The sequence below is a fragment of the Syngnathus leptorhynchus genome, chromosome 21 (genome assembly GCF_054491065.1).
Source record: "Syngnathus leptorhynchus isolate UIUO chromosome 21, UIUO_Slep, whole genome shotgun sequence".
NCBI classification, from domain to species: Eukaryota; Metazoa; Chordata; class Actinopteri; order Syngnathiformes; family Syngnathidae; genus Syngnathus; species Syngnathus leptorhynchus.
In genome coordinates this window covers 5197697-5219119 of record NC_141215.1, presented here as the reverse complement: position 1 = coordinate 5219119, position 21423 = coordinate 5197697, and the positions used below count along the sequence as shown (strand labels likewise).

Here is a 21423-nt window from a genome sequence, read left to right as displayed (position 1 = left end):
GTCCGTTCCTCCTCCTTGACGTCGAGCACATAAAGTCTTGTTCTACACTCTCACGACGGCTTAATAATGTCACGAGTCTTTCTAAGCCGCCTCGGACAACTTGATCCATTTGAGTACAACGAACTGTTCCTCATTACATGAGCCTCCGATTCTCTGCGTTGTCTTTCAAGCACATAAATAGGTCAGATGTGTTCAACGCACCTGATTTTTGCAGAGACACTGAAAAAAGATCGTGACCTCCTTTATCCAGAATTGCTGATTAAGGCATTAAATATGCACCGGTTGAGAAACAATGCAGGTGTGAAAGTCTCGAACTGTCTCTGAGCCTGATGAGGAAAAATATCACTGACTTACTTATCAATAATATTTTATATTTTCACCCTAGACTGTAAAACTGTGAAGATACCAGTGGCGAAGGTAGGATTATATTCCTTGGGGGCAGGGATGGGGTGGGAGCATGAGGGGGCAAGGATATAATTTTTTTTTTTTTTATAAACACTTCAAAACTTTTCAAAAACTCACCTTAGGGGGGGTCAGGCAAGAACGTAAACGCTCCGCTAGTGACCAGGAAGTCATCAATAAACATTTGCCAAAAGTCTCCAGTACATCTCTTCTTATTGCCTTTATCATTTCACCTTTTCCGCGTTTCCACTATAATTTTTTTTACCACCGCATCCGTTCCGGTCATGGCTGCGGATATTTTCTTCTTTTTTTTTTACCTTAAAAGCTGAAAATAATTCCCGGCTGTATGAAAAGGGTGGATCAGGAGTTCATTGCTTTTGTATCTCCCCGCATAAAGAGCCATTGTAAGGGATACGGCATTGTCCCTCGGCGGCATACAGCAAGGGGTCAATCTCAATCAGCCGCTTTTGTGGCGAGTCTCCGCACTGATATCCTCCTTTCGGAACGACGGTTATATTTCATAAGGGACGGCCTCCCGTATGAGCGCGGCGGTTTGCTAGCCCAACAATGCCCCGTTTGCTTAGCGTGAAATGGAGACACCTTTGACTGTGGCAACCTACCAGTAATTGAGGTCCTCTGCCAGTCATGCGCAGGGTCACGTCGGGCGCATTCAGGCGGCGGTAGGCGGGAGCGCCGCAGCCATTGAAATCCGGAGAGCCGGAGCTGCATTGTGGGGGCTCTGTTTGGTCCGAGCCGGCACAAAAGCACGGCGGGCCTGCGAGGTTGATAAAAAAGACAAGTTGCGTCGTTATTATCTTCCCAAGGACTCTGAAGAGGAGCTTTCGGCGGCAGATGCTCCCTTAACTTTGGTTTCCTGCACACACGGGAAGTCAGAAACTTGAAACCCTGAAAATGTTATTCCGAATAAACATCGGCGCTAACAATGGCGGTAAAAAAACCCCCCTAAGACCAGAAAAGTCAGTTTTTACACAAACGCTGGTACGGACATGGCCTCTAATCGTGACCCCCCTCCTCTTGTTTTTCCTCCTTTTCTCGCCGCTCGCCGGCTTGTTCAATAATGATCCTTGCTCTCTGCGACGACTGGAATCCTTTTGTGCCGTCTGACACGTTTTATGTTTGAAAGGGAACAGAGGGCGTTTTTACAATGGTCTTTTATGCCCTGTGAGAAATATATGAGTCTTTGGGCTCGGCTAATGAAGGCTCTTTCATGTGCCCCCCACCACCTCTTTCCCTGACCCCCCTCACCGGTAGAGATGGATTGTCTGGGGCCCACACAAGGCCCACTGTGCCCCCCCCCCCCTCCAAGTATTGATAGAAGAAATTGGAAAAAACTTGCCCTCACATTACTATTCAAACAGGAATGAGGTGAGCCCACCCGTCATCATTACCAAGGTGACCATTACTCCCCCCCCCCCTTCACCCTTACACTTGTTTCAAAGCTACTCATTATGGCCCCGAAGAGCGAATGATAAGCAGACAATGAGGAGGAGCAGGAAGCCGAGCCGGGAGGAATGAACGCGATGAGGAATCCTGATGAGGGGAAAAAAGTGTGATTGGGGAACGAGGGGTTGAAATAATTACGGAAGCCACTTCACCAAGGGCACATTGAATTGTGCAAAGAAGTTGCATGGACATCGGAAGACGTGTCAGCTCCTGTCAGCTCTGAGAAACGCTGGGCCACAACCCCCCCCGGGGGGTACTCATGAGATATTAATTGTCTCTTTCTAATCAGATTAATTAGGAGGCGCACGCTTGCCGCACAAGAGCGGCACCTATTGTACCTTCAAATCATCGCCCTTTCACTGTGCTGCCCTTGGTGAGCCCCCCCCCCCCCCCCGCTCTTCATTGTACTCCAAAACAAATCTTAGACGATAGCTTAACGCTAACACACAATGTAAAACACCATAGACAGGTTGACAACGCTAACATCAATTTTGCATTTTACTCACAGGGATATACTCCGAAATCTTTTAGTTGTGAAACTCTTCTTTGGGTATGATGCATGTCTGGATTATACCGCCTCCTGGTGGTCAATATCATAAAATTTGAATGATTTACATTTTGATTGCTATGAAGTGCCCGTAGGTATAAAAAGAAATCCCGTCCTCGAGGACCGCTGCATGTTTTATGTTTTCATCGTCCGAAACACCTGATTCAAATTTCTCGGAATGTTTTAATTACTCACAGGAGTTGAATCACTTTTACTTCTACCATAGTCCTTCTCTACTTTCACTTAAGGACACAGCGCGAGTACTTTTTCCACCTCGCCGCTCGTGTGCCACGGCGGCCAGACGAGGACGAATATCCCCGCCGACAGCCGAGAAGCGAATTATTCCGAGCGTTTAACATCTAAGGCTGCAGAACAGAACAAGGCGAGTGCGTGTAATACAAGAGCCGTGAGTTCAATGGCAAAACAAGAAAATGTTTTTTTTTTTCCCCTTCCCTCTACGTTTTTTTTTTTTTTTTTCTTTCATGAGTACAAGTGGAAGCGGGGGGTAAATAATTCATTTCCTTGGCTCAGGGCACGTCCTATTGTCACCCGCTTAACAAGCACAAGGACGGGCAGCCGGCAGGCCTCTTATTGCTTGTGAGGAAGAGGGAGTGAGATGAAGAGGGGAAGCATGGTAATGTTCCCTTTTGATCCTCCCTTGTTAGCCCGTGGTGAGCTTCCTCCGTGCGCCGACTGCCCGAAGAGATGATCAGACCGTGCCGGGAGGGGGGGGGGTTGTCAGGTGACACTAAAGACCGTCGATGTAATTCGGTCCAGGTGGAGGTGTCTCCCGCACCCTCGGTGGGCATTTTTTATTTTTCCGAGGCCGTATTTGTGAGTGTTCAAGGGGGTTGTGGACGGTAAGGGGGGGACGAGGTCCAAACTAATGGCAGGAAGTCTTTAAAGTTTGCAGCCGCCACGTTTCATCTCAGCACAGAGGGGGGGGGGCCATGGCCACAGAACCCTGCTTTGATCCTCTCGCTCTCCTCCGGCCTCTCCGTTGGCCTCTCGCTCAGTGTGTCACCGCAGCACGAGGCCAGAAGGTGCTGGTTAATTATCACTCTCAGATTACACACTACATGTGTTGGACAATGCAGGTAACGTCCAGTCGGGACCGGAATCAGACAAAAAAAAAAAGTCCAAGCGGGACAAAGATTGTTCAGTTTTGTGTCAACCCAGCCTTGACTTCAGGGTCAATGTTGAGTGCGGCTGTCGTTGCCATGACGACCACAAGCCTTTACGCACCTTAATCAATAACTTAAATAACAAAACAGCCATTTTTTGGCCTCTCTTTTAGTCATTAGCGGTAACTTTTCATTTGCCAAAGCATTTTTTATCTTTATTTCTTTCGAGTACCCATAAGCACACACCGATACTGACTCACCAGCGCACGTCCACCACGCGTACTCGTGGAACAATATTAGCCAAAAGTCAGTTGCATTCAAGCCTTTTTATTAGCGTTTCATGTACTCCTGATGGGGCTGCAGCCACTGTTTCAAAGCCATTCACTTTAGCACTACACACTCTTCTACACACAGTGGCTCTCCCGCTTGCTCTCTGTCAAGCAGCCACCACCAACACACTCAAACACACCACACACACACACACAGTCACAGGTCTCTAAGTGAGACAGGGCCCTGGGTAATTTGCTGTAGTGGAGCGGAGTGGCACTAAAAGCCTGCTGGGTAATTGAGAGGCTAGGGGACGGAGTGAAGCCGACTGCCCTCTGTGTGTGTGTGTGTACACGTGGAAGTTGCGTGTGTGCGAGCGAAGGCCCCTGCTCGCTCTCATTATGCCGAACGCTACTGCCTGCCTGTCATTGTCTGGACGCGGCGGCGGCGGAAAGCAAGCGGTAATGCGCAGTGACACGCGGCGTGTGTGTTTGTCTTACCGTGCGTGTGCAATTGCAATGTGTGACACATCCATGTGAAAAATAACAATATCCTCACCCTGCCCTCCAACACATGTGCACCAATCCACCAGTTGTTTCCCCCCCCTGTTACATCCAGTCTGACTTGTTGCATTTTAAAGCTCACTATTTTTTGGGGGGATTTTCCTGCGTCCTTCACCGAGATGTCGCGTCACTTCATCGCAGGTTATTTACTCATCCATACTCTTGGTTTCTTCGCCGGTGACTGTTGAGGAGAAGATCAATACGGCGCCTGGCTACCTCAATATCTGTCACTCACAATTTTACTCAGGTGGAGCTTTTATAATGCATGCATGAAAGGCTCGGCCGAGGCTCGGTCTGCAAGTGCCCGTGACAGCTAACGTGAAAAAAACAAAAACAAATCTGCTACATCCAAATAAATGGACCATCGTTTTTTATTTTGAATTAATCAAACCACCTGAGTCTCGTTCGAATAAAGTTAATGGGCTAATCGTGAGGAGAAAAACAGCTAATGACATAATTAAGTTGTTATTCCAAAGAATTCAACTGGCTTCCTCCTTTTGCAAAATAAAGTCACGCCAGTGACAGCAAAGGCCGCAATTTTGCAGGCATATTCTTCCACGCTGTCATTCAAATCAGATTTTCTTTTCTATTTTCCACTGGAGAAAAGTCTGTTGTTCTTTTTCCATTAGCTTTGTAGCAACAGCTCTTTTCAGTCCTTTTCAGTCTCGACCTCTCGCTGTGCTGCTCTTCTGCTTTCTTCCCTCTAATTGACGCTGACACCAAATCAATAATTTCACTTTTTTCTGTGTCCTTTTGTCTGCCGGCGGTTCTTCGCTTTGACCGCATTTGGTGGCGAGAACGATGAAAATTGACAGCCGGTACCGTAGACGTGGCCGGCCAGGACCGGATTGTACGAGGTGTTTGCGGCCTTCTTATGGACACCAAATAAATCATAAAAATAAATAAAAACAAACAATTCTTAGAAAAAAAAATATATTTTTTTCCACATCAGCCCTGGAAAAGAAGGAAACAGAATCCCAAATAAGCAGTTTTCATTTGTGCTGTGAAAATCCATTCCAAAAGTTGTTCCACTTACACTGAACATAACAAAAAAAAAATTAACAGCCATCATAAAGTAAGCACAATGGCTTCTGATTAAGATCTAATCTGATTTCACACTACTTGAACAGAGATTTAAATTAGTGCCGCTGGACTTCGAGAAACATCCGCACTGACTGGGAGGCAGAGAAATTGGGGAGGGGTAGTGATGAGGAGGTCAGAAGAGAAGGGGAGGGGGTGTCGCTTGGAATTTTGGGTATACTTCTGTCAACAATTGTATAAGCGAAAGAATCCGTGCTTGTGTTTACTCTGTCGCACCATCTGAAGAAATTAGTCATGTTCCATTCTGGAGATGAAGAGCTGATGAGACACGGAGCAGGAAATTCTATTTGTTTGTGGAGCAAAGAAAACCAAGAGCTATTTTTTTTGGTTTTGTTTTTGCACCATCAGGGTCAAAGGCAAGCGCTGACATTCAAGTGCTACGCTTACAGACCATGCGGGCCACTCATCCACACAACGCCCCTGGAGAATTTCGCTACTTGGGTGAAAATCTATAGAAATGTCGTACACAAGCACGCACGGTGTACGTTTGCGTGCGCCTTGATTGATCCGGAAGAAAATGGCCTTTGTTTAGTCCCCTGTGCTATGTAACATTACAGAGTAATTACAGAGTGTGTGCTTTGTTTAGGGGATGTCTAATTATGCTGTTTGGGTTGTGCGGGGCCCTGGGGTGTCACCGTGTGTGTGCGTAAGTGGGCTGCTGAGAAGACACTAATTGGCGAGGCAGTGTTAATGGTTAAACAAAAAAAAAAATCGAGGAAGGGAATAAAAAGCAGACTTTTCTATGGCTGACCAAAATAAATATTACAAATCGCTGGTTTAAATGATTAATGATTAAAAAAATAATGACTCGGGGTTACTAATGCGAAAATTTCATCCGACTTGCTTTCCTTGGAATACCCCAAGGATCTTTCACGAGCCCACTGAACTTTCATTCCTGTCTTACGCAAGTGATCACCTACTTTACTGCAGGGTGTCCTGAAATGTGGGAGGCGGGGGCTATTATGTAAATTAGCCTGCTTGTAATGTCACAATCTGGCAATTTGACAATCACAAATATCGTCCATGGGATGATATTTTCATTCGTCAAAATGTCAACAACAAATTCAGTGGAGAAATCTTATCTTAATTTTACCCAATTACGATACAAACACTTCGACACGATACATTTTGCGATACAATTATTGACGGAGAGCCTTCGAAAAGATTCCATAATGAGATTATGGGTTATTTTATTTATTTTTTGTCAAGTGAGTTTGTCACATGTTTCAAGGCCCGCGCAAGGTTTCGTAGCCGCCGCATATCTGGTGTTCTTATTGACTTCTATTCGCAATGCAAGCCGCCCATTCCAGCTTCACAAAGACCACATAGAATTTGTACTCCTTCGTCCTTGTTTATATAATTCTAATTACCGGGTTGATTTAGACTTGGCAAAGAAAAGTAGCGACAATTCTCGGTTTGAATAGCAACTGGCCGGCGCTGAGGAAGAGGTCAAGGTACCGAGACGTGTCCTTGTCCGTGTAACAAACAATATAATAGTCCAATGTCTCACGATGTACAATTGTCGAGCGTATTTGTTCCACGGCGCTGTGGTTCACGGTGACACCTTTGGACCCAACGGCTCATTGTCCGTCCAAAGCCTTTATTTCATATAATATGAGCGTATTGTTGTTAACATGATCACGTATTGAATACTGCGTCAGCCAGCACAGACTAATTAGGTCAATCAATGAATAAATGTGGCATTATTGCAAGGATTCAATGGTGCTTTTTTGCCCACGCGAGACTATTTTGAAGACAAGCTCGCATTCAAGCTTTTATAATGGTTGGTATTAGACTCGACATAATCCTTTTGATACAGGTGGAACAACAATAATGTCACTGTTAAATGAATTTGACTGGACGCAGCGACTCCCCTAATTATAAAAGGGAGTGGAGTGCTTTGGTTTGTCTTTTAGTGGAAATGAAATATTTTCCACTTTAAACATGTCACAAAGCTTCACATTTATTCGGACCGTGTCAGCATTTTATATATATTTCGTAGGGCGGGGAACTTTTAATGGTCTCATTGAAAACACTTTGGGGGGAAAAGGCAAATTATTTTACACTTTTAATGAAATTTTTAACAAGATACATTGAGTGATGTTTTTATTTTACGTTATTTTTTTACATCATTAAAAAAGCAACATGCTAGACATTAATGCAAAACATGTAGCAGCTAGCGTAACCACCCTAAGCGGAAATAATAGCAAGAGCGGTTCATCTCAATTCTTTTTCATTTTCGGTCCACATTGTGAAAAGACGATCAGATGACTTTTGTTATATTTATTTCTGAAATTTGGTACTGCTGGGACGTATGTTTTAAGACTAGAAACCAAAAGAACAGAGCTAGCTAGGCTCACGTCAATTCTCATCCAATGGTAGCTTATTTATATCCTAACAGACTCACACATATCTGACATTTTGCGGACGTTACAGTCCGATAATAGCAGCAGATCGGAAAGTTCTCAAGATTTTCCTGGAAACGGAATTAAAGCTTTTGATCCGAGTCATCTGAGGGCAACCACAATAGCTTTCCTAACGTCCGGGGTCAAGACCCTTCCCTCTGTGTCTCGATTGTCTCTCCACTGTAATCCAATCAATTACACCAAGGAAAAATTCCTTCAGATGGCCACTCGGAGGTCACGATTTGTGTGCGGGCCTCCCGCATAAACTAATTTCCATTTTGATTCTGTTATTCTGTTGTGTGCACGCTCACTTGACTTTATTAGTTGGTTGTGACAGGCAGCTGGCGTTTGGCTGTACCTGGATGACCCATGGCAATTGTCATCCATCCACTTAATGTTATAGCCCAGCATCCCGTGTGGCAATACACCTTTCCGCTAGATTGTCACTTAATCAAACGCTGAATGTGTGCTTTTAAATTCCTATTTGTGTCAATATACTGCCCCTCTTGTGTACGAAAATAATAGAAGGCAGGTCATGGTTATGAATATGCAGTGCGACAAGCAAAATAATAATGTATAAATATAAAAAATGATATCATACAAATATAATAAATGATAATATTTATATATTATAAATTACATAAATATAAATAATATAAATATATGAAACATAATAATAATAATTTGATACAAAGTGTCTCAAAATTCACAAGAGGCTTTCGTTCTATTTTTTTGCAGCTATTATTCAGACATGTTTTTTTGTTCGACTTTAAGAACAGGCATCTGCAAAAAGTTTGATTCGGCGTACGCTTCGGAGAGTGATTAGGCATTACCCGTAGCGACTTCAAGTTGTTGAGACTCATAATGAGCCTTACAAATATTTCGGCGGATCATTCCAGACAACTGATAAGACTTTTGTTCTTGTTACTAATTTGTACAAAGCACAAAATGGATCTTAACAGGCTGATTTCAAAGGGCCGAACTAAAATCCATAAAACAAAAAGCATCACATGCACCCGGACAAAGAGTAACCATGCCACAATGAGAAAATGACTTAAAAATAGCATCCTTTATTACGCCCGAACAAAGTGCAAATGAATGGCATCATCAGAGGACAAAAGCGGCACTGTGTGTCGCGCATCAGAACCAGACGTGGCAGAACACGATGCGGCGTTTGATCATAAGAAGCCCGTGGCGCCGCGAGAGGAAAACGGAGTGCATTGATTTTGCCGTTGTGAGGAAAAAAAAAAAAAAAAAATGAAACTAAAGGTCCATTCAAAGCAGCCATTCTTCAATCAAGAGATACTGTGGAGGCAGCATAAACACATTTCCATCACATAAGAGTTTGCGAGGAGAGAAAGCCATTGTGTTGAGCTTAATGGAGGCTCGGCTTTGAGCATTATTTGTTGTACTCTGACGAGGAGGAACAAATACTCCGGCGGTAAACAAAACACTTCTTGCAGTACCAATGGAACTAATGTTGCAACTAGTGACAGGCTTGGCTACTTAAAACACTTCTCTCCTGCGCTTTTTCTTCCCCATTTCACTTTGAATCACAATTCTACCCGAAAATAAGGTGAGCCCAATCATCTCGTCGATAACGCGTCCAAAAATGTAACTTTTTGTTGCTTATCTAATTTTTTTTGTCTCTACAGCCAACTATTAATTCATTCAGTTAAACCGACATCTATATCCGTCACTGGTAGCGAATGACTTCAAAAATCCAGTTTCAGATTGACGTCTTTTTCTGAAGTTTAGATGAGATCAAAGACAATAAGTGGATTTGCAAGCTTCCACTTTCCAATCCCTCCCCTCTGCGATTCTATTTATTCCCGTGATGATCGAACACAACAGGCCTCCCGTGGATTAACCGCCGACTGACTCCAAAAACTTCCTTATTACGAGACATGTAAAATCTGAATCCCGAACAACCCCAAAAAAAAAAAAAAAAACGCCGGGCGGGTTGTCCCCAAATTACATCTCCTCCGACACCAAATCTGATCGTCGCGATTTATAAATCAGCCGTAATCTGAAGAGAAGCCGCACACAACGAGGTTCGCTAATCTATTTGTAAGGCAATAGGCAGACAAACAAGCAGGGCAGAGCTTGCCAAGTGTTGTAATCACAAGTAAAGATGATGAGCCCACTCCCTTCCTCTCTCTCGCTCGCTCTCTCCATCCCCGCCCGGTTGTCCTACATCGCCTTCTTTTTTGCACACCACCGACAACCCAGGGAGAAAATGAATTGCTATCAAGTGGATCATCTACACAAAAAAAAAAAGTAGCTTTTCCACTTGATGCCAGTCCCCCCGCACAATTCATACCACGCAATCTCCGAGTTGTTGAAAAGACGGTAATTGTAAGCAGGTTGCGGGGAATAAATTAGAAGGATGACAAAATACGAAGATAAATCCAGCTTAAGAGACAAGGGAGATGCGCGCCGGCTGTTTATTTGATTTCAGCTTTGCTCCCCGCCGTTCGCCCTCCCCTCCGTTCCTGATCTTTTTTAGTGGGGTGGAAAAATGGATTTTTGTCAGTGATTTGGCCCTGAAATAGCTTATTGTCTAAGGCGAGCCACTGCGCGGGAACAACATCGACATCACATGTGTGCCACAACACGCTCCGCTGTTTCCATGGGGAGTAATGGCCGTGGAAGTGTGTTTTGGCTCCGTTGGCACAATACGCCACTGTTGCTCATTGCTCCTTTTCTTACCGCCGTATTTATAGATGGAAGAATTGGTGGAGAGTAGAACTTTCCAGGACCGGATATGATAGATAACGTTAAAAAAGTCAGGAAGAGAAGCCACGATCGGAAATTGTCAGGGGTGGTGCTAAGTTGGATTTGGGTGGCTGGAAAGCATAGGATGGAATATTTCAAAACTCAAACTGATTGATGATTGAATCGATGAACGACTTTGGGAAGTCTCGGGTCTTTTTTTTTTTTGGTTGATATCAGGGGTCTCAAATCCATCAGGTCTACTTTTGCGTACTGGTACCAGAAAAGTCAACAGAACCCTTTTTGAAGAAACATAGTTGTCACAATTGATTTGAACAAGTTTTGACAATGATGACATAAGTCGCCAAAGAGGAAATGCTTTAAAACAATTTGATTACGATCAAAGCGACGGAACCGAGAGAAACGTCGTAATTTTCGATGGCAAGAAAACCTCCCCTTGTGGTCTGAGTGCTTCTCATAACTGAGATCTTTTATGAGGTCATTCATATTCATAATCGGTTTTTATTTCCGGTCTGGCCAGGAGTGGACACGAGCCGAGAACCGCCCGATAATTTTTGGTAGGATCAGAATTTAAGACTGGTATAACGTGGACGGAAAGTCCCCTGTCGAATTAAAGAGGGCGTACCCGATGAGCTGTGTTTGGGTGCGCTTGTTTCATTGCGCGGGAGTTCCCCCTTTGGCGCGATAGTGACTCGCGTGTCATGTTTACTCCGCTTGGATCATGTTTGAATGACGTTTAGCAAAATCCCGCTGAGAGAAATTGCATCAGAAATATCCATCAAGCATGACATCACATGACTTCATGCTTTTTTTTTTTTTTAACAGCCAGCTAATTGTTCTGGGGTCACAATATTGGGAACACCTGCATCCGGTACAAGAGGTTTTTTTTTTTTTTTGCGCCAGCCAACTCGAAATTGTTACAAGCGTGCGTATATTTGAGTGATGGCTGACAGGAGGGCTATGAAAATTAGATTGCACAAATGCTTTTACACAAGGGAGATTACAAATAAAGCAGTAAAAAATCAATTTACAAAAATGATGGCTGCGCTCGCAATCTTAATTGGCGGCCGCCAAAACGGCCTGCACGCCGGCGCGTTGATGCTTATCAATAGCAGCCTATCAAAATGTTATGACGGCCATTACGCTACCTAAAGTCATAAGGAACATACGCTCCCCCCTCCCCTCGCAGACCATTCTTATTTATCCGTCGCAATGGTAAATTTCCGAAAATTTAATTTGCTTTTGGCCGGGGCCTCCAGAGAGTGACGGCGTTCATAATGACATGGTAATTTTTTACACGTCTTTATGAGAAATGAGACAATTAATTCTTTCTGACAAGCTGTAATTATTGGTCTTGGTTGCAGCCCAACAGTTTGGGCTATGCTAACTTGGCGTTGAGCTAAAAGAGGAAAAAAAAACGAGAGACACCCAGAAGTACAGTTGATCATTAAAACCTGAGCCTTTATTTGTATGTGTGTCAATGTATCTTTAAGCCATGCATGCCTTTCTGAGAATTTCTTCTCGCCATGAAAGCCTTTTTTGTTTATTTGTTGAGTGTGTTCTTTTTTGTCTTGTGCTGTTAAATGTTTCATCCTTGCAATGGCACGATGGGACCCACCCGGGGGATGAGGCATCTGCCCGCCACGGCCACACGCTGAATTATACATGACAGCGCAGGACATCGTGTGTGTGTGTGTGTGTGGGTATTTGTAGGTGTCACTGAGCGAAGTGTCCACTTTGTCGCGTGACTCCATTTCAGATCGGAGCTGGGCTGTCTGCCGTGGCCTCGTTCTGTTTGCTTCTACGACACGCTCGGCAAAATATGTTTATTGGAATCTTTTTTGAACCTTTCAGCAAAGTCTTGATGAAGAACAGATTGTTGATTTTGGAGTTGGTGGACGCTGTTAGTTTCATGTAGCAAGCTGGGAGTCAAAAAAAGTCAATATTTGTCAATTCCACAGGCGGTGCTAGAGTGTGGCTTACAGGGGGCACTGCCACCCCGAAACATTTTTTTACTTGGACCTCCCCTGATAATTTATTCGCCTTTTCTAAAGATGCCTCCCAAATATAATTTTCCACTGATTGAAACGTGTGAGTGACGCACGTCCCTACCATAACAGGATTGTTTAAAAAAAAAAAGAAAAATAAACACAAGCTTCTGTGTGTGTGTGTGTGTTTTCATAAAGGTTAAAAAATTTGCCCTGGGAGTGTGCGAGCATCTGTGTGTGTGTGTACCTGAGGCCTTGCTACTCTCGCTAATGAAAGCTCCCATCTCTTCATGCAAATGAGGCTGCTGTTAACCCCAATCAGAAAGGTCATGCACATCCATCCCACATTCCCATGAGTGCTGCTCACAGACGAGTGGATGTGGGGGGGGGGGACACAATGGTCCGAAACCCACCGTAGGCCCACATGTAATTACCGGCAGCCGGAAAAGAAGACGAGCCTAGCGTGGGGGATAAGAGTCGCAGGTAGGGTAGGTTTGAGGGTTGGCTTTTTGTCCCTTTATGTAATTGACGTGGTTTGTCGCATGCTAGGTCAAGCGCGAGCGTTGTCCCATACGTGCATAGGTGACGGGTAATTACAACACCAGATTTGCGTATGTCTTCCCCTGACTGCTGCTATCGTTAGCGCCTGTCATCAGTCTTAGCAAATTAGCTTTAATTGAATCTTTCCAATTTTGGTCTCGTCGTATCGCCGTAATGACGGATAGATTGGCGGGAAAAAAATATCGAGGATCAATCTGGAACCCCAAAAATTCCCAGAATGTTGACGCCGGATGAACGGTAGGACGGTCGCTATTTCGAAGACGTGCGTATCCGCATGCTCATCTTGACAAACCGCTTTGCGGCGACTGTGTGCATCATTGTATGCGAATCGACATGACTTCCACCGAAAAGCACTTGACCTTTAAAAGATCAGTACAATCTTTTTCCAGCGGGACAGTAATTATTACCTTAATATCATCATGTGCTCGCGCCTTTGGGCAAGTGAGGTCCCAATCTGCTCCGTTGGAGTCGCAAGACAATTTTTCTGTTGTTTCGTATGACAATGCCAATCCCTGTCTTCCGATAAATCGGTTAAAGCCCACCACTTGGGTCGAGTCGATCAATTTGGAATGATTCGTTTTGCCAAGGCAAATTAGGTTTGCGGATCGCCAGCCTTTGTGGCTCCGATAGCCCCGAGGTGCTTCTGCTCTCTTCACTTCAATTTTGTTTATGTGCCGAGGCCTTCTCAGATATTTCTATGTCATACTGCGAATTCCATAAATCTCCCCATTGTTCGTGTTCATCACAAGCAGTCCTCCATATGAGACTTGCTAAATGAGACATCTGTTGTCAAACAAAGCCAAGCCTTTATCATAATCATGCTCTTCTTTTTTTGGCCAGAACAGCTGAACATGCGAGAGTTGTTAACAGAAACAGGTTTTTAATCACCCCCATATCCAATAGGTAGGTTGTGTCATTTTACTCCATTTAATTCTTTTTTTTTTTACGTCTATAATATTCTACTTGATGAAAACATACCAAAATGAATATTTGTAATTTAAAAAAATAATTTGCATTACGATTTCTTGTTGTTTTGCCTTAAGTATCGGCGGCTAGTATCAACAGCTCGATACCTTAAAATAAGTCCAGTTTCACAAGGCTCCAGACTGCCTCGATGAGTGGAATTTTTATTTTAATGAGGTGGGTCAAAAGAGCTTCACTCATGTTTCCCGTTCTTACGCATCAAATTCATCCAAACTTGCTTTGTACAGAGCATGATTATTTCTCAGTATCTGTCGTACCCAAGGGATACATGCACACGCACACACACACACACACACACACACACACACACACACACACACACACACACACACACACACACACACACACACACACACACACACACACACACACACACACACACACACACACACACACACACACACACACACACACACTAACTAGATAATAGCTGGGCTCCTCCTAAACGACTTCCTGTTGAGCATAACATCAGCACAAAACAACAACAGCAGTGGGAGGAGAAGGTGCGCATGATGCGAAGGTGCCAGTCGAGAAAGGCGGTACCGGCTTGGCGCATCAGAGTGGCCCGGGCCGGCCGGGCGTTTCATTATCCCCTCCCTTTGCGATGGCGAGAAGAAAGGCTGACGTTCAGGGAGGGAAGGGGTTGGAGGGGGGGAAGAAAGCGAAAGAAGAGAAGAGAGGGCAAAGAAGAAAAGAAAGAGGCATTTGATAGAGCTGTGTGGAGGGAGCGCGCGTGAATGAGCCAGTGAAGGGCAGCCATTGTCTTGCCACGACCTCAATTTGGTACTGTACGCTCCTCTTTTTACTGCACTGTCTCCCGCCACAATGCTTCCTTTCTCCTCCGCTCTACTCCCTCACTCTCTTAAAGGAATAGGGGGATTAAGGCCCGCTGAGGGGGTTTCTGCGTGTCCAGATTTCCAACTAAGTCCGGTCTTGACGATGGAAGAGCACAGCCTTTTTTTTTTTTTTTTTAGTTTGAAGGTGTCTACCTTTTCCCTGGAGGAGACTTTCCATCCACTTTTGGGAGGTAACAGGGGGGGGGGGGGGGGGGGACAGAATGCAGCTGGACTTCCTGTTTACGCAGGACGTGTTTAAGGAACAGGGGCCGCATTCATCTGGCCGTCTACCTCCACTTGCCTCCTTCCATCTTCCCTCTCTCCTTTGCAGCTCACTAGAATCAAAAGTTGGACATCTAACTGACCAATTTGACACCTAAACATCAAGCACGCCCGTTGCCAGAATACGGAAAAAAGCTTTACCGCGCTTTGATGGCGGGTTAACGACTAGACCTTTACGCCGCCTTGAGAGTCAAACATCCCTTTCCCTCGCCGGAGTTATTTTTTGTGTGCAGTGGGACACCAGGGCGGGACGTCGGCAAATGATGCACTAGATTAAAAGAACGATTTTTTTTTCTTCTTCATATCGTTGGCATGTATATTCACACCCACACACATGCAATTAGGCTCACTTGGACATGCACAGATATGTGAAAATGTCGGTGTGAGACAGTTTTATCCCCATAAGCAATCATTGGAAAGTAGCTATAAAAGACATGCTAATGCTAATTAGCATCTTTAAAGCCTTAAGACAATAAAACGATACTAATATTAGTGCTGAACCGTTGAGATGAGACGAGCTGATACGTCTCAATCTGTAGATTTGCTCACACATAAAATGTTTGGTCGAGTTGTAGAATATTTAGCAAAGCTATTTGCTCGTTTTCTCAATTACTTGCCCTTGGTTTTATTTTTTCTTTGCGTACGTACATGTGCCGTCATGCTATGAAAGTAAATATTGCCCGGCAACAACTCCTCTTTGTTTAACGGCTCAAAGCATTTTGTGAAATACTTGGAAATTAAATTTTAATATGCACATTTTCTCATTGTGACTCTTGTATGGGCCTTTATTCAACTAAGAAAAAGAATATTTAAAACATTTCCCCAATGACAAGTTTAGGTTACAATGAGGGTAGGATAAAAAAAAAAAAAATGGCCGTGTCTATTGCACGGTGTCTTTTGTATGACTGTGTTGATTATATTTCATAGTGAGAGCGCGAGGACCTTGGATTAAAACAGAAAAACACCCCGGTGGCGCACAAGAACGCCGCTTCAGTTCAAGCGCTCTTGAAAACGCCACGCGGTCTTTCTTGTATGCTAACGGCGGAATGCAAAATGTATGGACAATGTCTGCCGCAATTCAATCCTGACCATCAAAAAATGTTTTTCCCCGCAGTTTGGTCTCATCCATTCAAGTCCATTTCAGATAAGAAAACATGTAAATAGCGCATCCTTGGTGGCGTCCTTTGTTCCCGCGGCCTTCCTTTGGCGACATCCTCTCGAGTCTCGCTCCGTAATGAAGACGGAAGATTAAACAAGAGCGACGAGCCGTTCTATTTGTCAGGGAATTAAAGCGGCATCCATCTCACTTAATCACCGTCTTAATATCTCCTCCGACGCCGACAGAAAGCTGTTTGGCGGCTCAAGGTTAACGCGTTTTTATTTTTTCGACGACGGAAAGACGTAAAGCAATCAAACGGGCGTCCGAGTGGGCGAAGTATTTGTTGAAAGCGATCGATTCATTCACAAAGGAGAAAATAAATAGAATCATAAATATCGATACTCAAGAGTTGGAGAGACGTGTTCAACCCGTGTTTTAAACCCAAAAAAAAAGAGCGGGGAAACAGATGCCCCATATTTTTATATTAAATTTTTGGTTTGTCAGTCAAATAATCTCGTGAGCCTCGACAACCAGAACAGAACGCCTGGAATGAAATTATTGCGCGGCTCCTCCGTGTTGTCCTAATCGTCAACATCTGACCACAAACACATGATTAGGAGAATAATTGTTCCCAATAAAGCCTTTTATGACACACACAGACGGACTATTCTTGTTGTTTATCAGGTTTGGGGGTTTTCGGGATGAATCTCCTCGGGGTGAAAAGTTTGCCAGGCCAGATGAGTAAATTCCCTTATTGTTGCTCACAACAATGCAAATATTGCCTCGAGGACATCGTTGAAGGTTGAACCCTTGTCCATGTTAAGATCAAGAACTCCTTCTCCTCTGCATATGGCTCGGAGTAATTTCGCGCTTTGGGGTTTCCGATTTTTGCAACTTCCGAATTAAAAGCCATGTCAGCACTTTAACTCGACGGAATGGTTATCTCAAGCAGATAATGCAGCAGTTCGGCTCTCTTATGGATAAAATGTCAAAAGTAGACCCGAGTGAACATCCAAATCTCGCTCGCTCTCTGGGAGTCCGGAGAGGCCTGGCCTAATTGAGCTGGCCTCAGGAAGCCCATCATTAGCCCTGCTGCTCTGGTCACACATGGTCACCAGATGTGAGTCCAGCCACAATGGAATGCCAGAGTGCCACTCGTTCTTCTGTCTGCCTCTCTCTCTCTACCCGGCCTAATAAACTGCCTTTTGTTTCGGTGCCGCCATTGTCCGTTTTAGGCCAACCGCTGTCTGACATAAGAGAAACCATCAGGCCTTGAATGAGAGGCTTTGTACGAACAGAGACGCCATAGTGAGAATTTGCTAGCTTAATGCTAACAGGGTGTGGAAAAAAAAGTTAGCGTACGACAAGCAAACATCTTTGTGTTATCAAAGTCGGCGAGTTTAATGCGATCAAATGATGACGATTAAGCGTGATATAACGTGAACAGCGCAATTTAATGCTAACTGTTTCTCACTAGCATGTACCTTTTTTCAACGAGTCTGTTGATATTATTCTTTTTAGAAATTCACTGCACCCTGAAAACAATTTGAAGTATCTGATTTAATGTGTCCTCGGGATGGATGCCAAATTGATGCTTTCTTTATTTGGAACTCTGGAAATGTCTTTTAAGCACTCAAGAGTTTGCGCACGCATGTGTGCGCGGGTTTAAACGGCGGCCGCCCGGCACATACGCGATACATTTCGACGGCTGCCCTCATTTGAGACAAATGCAATTATCTCGCTCGGCTGGCTTTTTTCTTATTATTGAAAAGTTAAGTCGCTAATCTGTGAAGTTGTTTCTCAGATGAATTAATTCAATTATCTGCCGGCGCGAGTGGCTATCACGGGCCTGACGTCTCTGTCCGCACGTTTTACTTGTGTAACGTCATGCATATGTGAGTACGCGGGCGTGCGGCGATATTAGCGCGGATTAGCGTGTTTGTGACATTCGGCGCGCATATTTGCGTTGTATCTGCGCGCCTGTGCGAAAATAAGTGGGCATGGAAGCCATGTTTTCCCAACTCCCACTGGATCAAGGCCTTTTTATAATCCACTGAGCCGACATAATTCCACCTCACTTACAATGGATTTGTCTCCGCTTTGTCTCCTCATTATTGTTCTCATTCACACGATAAGCTGCTTCATGATTCCATTAGCGTTCTATCTGCTTCCATAAGCGGTCATATTTCAACTTTGCGGCTGTGGGATTTTAACTTTATAACCTCTTAAGCTGTTATTGTTGTATAGGCTGAAGGACAGTGGTGGTCGTTTATTCTCCAGATCGATAAACAATATGGGATATGCGTTACACCCACGATGTACGATAAAGCTTTAATCCTAACCCTCATTATAGCCTCGCTTTAAAATCACGTGCGCCTTATAGTACGGAAAATACGGCTCTAAAATTACATTCTGTAATAATTTCCTTTAATGCCCTTCTAAAGATTGCCACCATGTGAATCAAAGGTAACACCTGTACATTTTTTTTATCTTTTGTGTCATTGAGATCAAGTTCAGCTCGGTGAACTCCCGCCAGGCTAATGCTATCGATAGCGACTGAAAAAAAAGATGCGACCGTACACACATCCGAAGACAACCAAGCCTCTCCGTAACTTTGACCGTCTAAGAGAATATAACACGAGATGAGAACGAGACAAATGAGGCGCTTACGCGGCACTCGACGCGCATATGTTGCCAAAACACGAGACGCGGCGTGAGCCGAGCGGTCTGCCACGCAAGAGGGAGACTAGTTAAGTGTAACACGTCGAGCCCCGTCAGGTAATTACGGAACGTCTCCGACGCTGATGTCTAATTAGACAGCTCCGGTGGGAGTCGTATGCGCCTGGTTAATTAAGGCACCCAGTCTGGGACTTACTTCACACGTAGAAAACGCCACAAACACGCCACGTGTGAATTTGTGTGGGATGCAGCCACTTGGTTAATACGTCGAGATCTGTCCATACCCATCCGCTGATTCTCATTGGTTCGCCGTCCGAATGACTTCAAACCCGGGGATTGAACTTTAACCCTCATCTGACCTCACAACCACTTAACAACTGTTAAGGTCATCACCCGTTCATTGTGTGTGTGTGTTTGTACAGGCGCGGGGATTTTACAGTAATGACGCGAGGTAACTGCGACTAATTCGCCGGCCTACTGTGAACGTCCGCCGCAATTAAGGACAAGTGGTGAGACGACTTGTGTTTCGTTTGATGTGGCTTTTCTCGGCTTTCCGTCACGTCGAATCGGAGTGGTTCTGTTTTAATATTGTTGCCGTGGTACCTAACGTCAAATTCTACGAAACACTAATAAATGATCTACGTCGCAAATCTCCTCGCCACCCCGATCTCCAACGAGCTCTGCTAATTACAGCCATATAAATCAGCACTTGTAATTATGCTAATTAGCCCGCTAACTTCTTCTCCGAAGCAGATAAAAACAAAAGGCGACGGTATCGGATGATGCGGCGCGTTAACGAGCTTGTCAACTTATCTGACACGCGCTAATTACTCCGCGGGATTCCGTTTGGGAGGGGCATAGTTGGTTTTAAGGGTTGCCTGTGACCTATCGGCGCTTATGTAGTGTGACCAAGGAGTTGGGATTCAACTCCCGTTCGATTCTCATTTGATTCCCAAATGATTCAGTAGTTCCAAGGTGTAAGTATTCATTTCCTCCAATCCTACAGACTGAGAGATCAGAAAGAAATCAGCTACGGCGCCCGTGTTCCACCATTTGACTCGCTGCTGCCAATCACAGATGCTAAAATGTTGCTCTGTGCATGACTACCACCTGCTGTTTACCTCCATCCTCTCCCTCCCCTCGACGTCTTTCTTTCTTTCTGTTACTGTCTGCCGCTTGGATTTTTTTTTTTCTTTCCCTCGACTGAATTTCATCTAAGAAGACCTCCTGTTGGATTTCTTATGATTTGTCCGGTATCTCGCCTGAACTATTTTGCGGCTTTTTTTTTTTTTTTTTTCTTTGCCTCCCTCTTCTTCCTTCTTGTTCAGTATGCAACTACTTAGAGGGCATCATTACAGAGCTTGTATTTGAGTCATTTTGATTTAAGCAGCCAGACAATGGCCTGTTGATTGAAGCAACCAGAAGGCAGACAATAGGGTTCTATGGCACATAATACGCCACCATTTTTTTTTTTTCTGAGCTCCCCGCTTTCAGAAAAAAGGGCCCCGGCTCTCTATTGTGCCTCTCACGGAGAGAAAGGAAAAAAAAAAATCAGTGCTTGGGGAGGAGGAATATTTTCCCGTGGTATGTCATTATTTTGCAAATTTCTATTATCTCATCATGTTGTCTTCATTGTAATTGCAGCTAATTAGGAGGCTAGTTAGGGAGCCCGGGCTTTGAGGCTGCTTCTGCTACTGAAAGGAGTCCACCGATTATGGGCCCGACAAGAGAGGAAGCGGGAGAAAAGGGGAGATTAATGCTGTTACCCAGGAGACACTGGCTTCCATCTGCGGGGAACAATGCAGTTTTGTTTTCTCCGGGATCCTGCGCAGATCAACAGAATGGGCTCCAGCTCGAGCTGGGCGACAATGCCCGATTCTGTCTTTCTGAGGGTTTTTGGGCAAACGCTCTCCCACACCCCCCCCTCCCTCCCTCTCTCACCCTTTAACGCAACCATCCCCGCCTCACCTACCCTGTCGCCATCTTGCCACCTCTGTTCAGCGAGCCCTGACTAAAAAGCTTAAACTGACTGAGCGCCCCCCCACCCTGGGGTATTCCCGCTATCACATGAAAGCGACAAGATGCATGGCTGAAGTTCCCAGGTTGCTTGGAGGTCGTGCCCTTGTCACACAGAGCCGCAAGGTTTTAGTCCTCAATCCCTTGGCGAGCTCCAAAGCACTTAATTAAATAATATACTTTGTCGTTTTGGTTCTTTCTTCTTCCTGTCGTGCTGTAAACACAACCCCCCACCTCACGGAGGAACCCCCCCCAACACTTTCCAAGTGCAGGGCCCCTGGGACCCCTGAACACTTTTTTTTTTTCTGGGAACACAATGACGACCGGAGCCCAGTTTGGTACAGTACAAACAGAGAGCTCAAGCAAGGC

General features: G+C 44.7%; 1 long non-coding RNA gene across 1 annotated transcript in view; it reads right to left on the bottom strand.

The window, feature by feature from the left end:
• Nucleotides 1–1028: 1028 nt before the first annotated feature.
• Nucleotides 1029–21423, bottom strand: part of LOC147040301 (uncharacterized) — a 98503-nt gene continuing 78108 nt past the window's right edge. Inside the window, exon 6 of the long non-coding RNA XR_015063100.1 lies at nt 1029–1177. This is a non-coding gene — a long non-coding RNA (uncharacterized LOC147040301). The remainder of the gene's footprint in view (nt 1178–21423) is intronic.